This window comes from Scyliorhinus canicula, chromosome 15 (assembly GCF_902713615.1).
Source record: "Scyliorhinus canicula chromosome 15, sScyCan1.1, whole genome shotgun sequence".
Classification (NCBI taxonomy): Eukaryota; Metazoa; Chordata; class Chondrichthyes; order Carcharhiniformes; family Scyliorhinidae; genus Scyliorhinus; species Scyliorhinus canicula.
In genome coordinates, this window is record NC_052160.1 from 20713035 (window position 1) to 20714225 (window position 1191).

Consider the following 1191-nt stretch of genomic DNA (forward strand, 5'->3'; position numbering starts at 1 on the left):
AAATTATAGTCTTTTCATGGCAGAGAGAACAACAGTACGTCTTTTTTGTCTGGCTTCAGCTCCAACAATCAAACAAACCCAAAAAAAACACAGGCACACCCAAGCTTTTTCTCAAAGTGAAACTAAAAAGCAGGGCCAGAGCTCAGCTCCACCCACACTCTGACATCACTGCAGTAACATGAGCAGCCAAACATTTGTTAAAGTGGCATTCTCATGACATATTGGAACCCATTCCCTCCCAGCAATTCAAACTTCACTTCCAGATCCTTCAGCCGAGAAAGCTCCCATCACTAAACAGATCCCCCAGCCTCTTAATACCCGCTCTCTGCCACCTCCGAAACCCCCCATCTATCATCCCCGGCACAAACTGGTGATTACCACAAATTGGAGACCACACTGACGCTCCCTCCACTCCCATATGCTTCCGCCATTGCCCCCAGACTCTCAGGACCACCACTACCACTGGACCTGTGGAGTACTGGACCAGCTAGAATGGCAGAAGTGCCGTTACCAATGTCCCAAAGCCTGTGCCCTTACCAGATGCCACCTCCACACGCTCCCACACCGACTCCTCCCCAACTACCTACATCCTAATCATGGGTATATTTGCCACCCAGTAGTATTTCATAACATTCGGCAGTGCCAGCCCTCCCTCCCCTCGGCTCCGCTCCAGCAACACTTTCTTTACTCGCGGCGTTTACCCGCCCACACAAACCCAGATATTACCCTGTTCACCTGCTTAAAAAAGGCCTTTGGAATAAAAATAGGGAGACACTGAAAAACAAACAAAAATCTTGGGAGAACCGTCATATTTACGGTCTGTACCCTCCCCGCCAGTGAGAACGGGAGCATGTCCCACCTCCTTAGGTCCTCCTTCATTGGTTCCACTAATCGGCCCAGATTTAATTTGTGTAGCTGCTCCCATCTTCTTGCTACCCGAATACCCAGGTAATGAAAACTACCTACCACCACCTTAAACGGCAATTCCTCCAGTCTCCTCTCCATCCCCCTCGTTTGGATCACACAAACCTCTCTTTTACTCATATTCAGTTTGTACCCCGAGAATCGGCCAAATTCCCCTAAGATCCGCATAATCTCCCCATTCCCCCTAACGGGGCGGAAATATATAGAAGTAGGTCGCCTGCACATAGCGAGACCCCGTGTTCCTCCACCCCCCCACACCCCCCACCC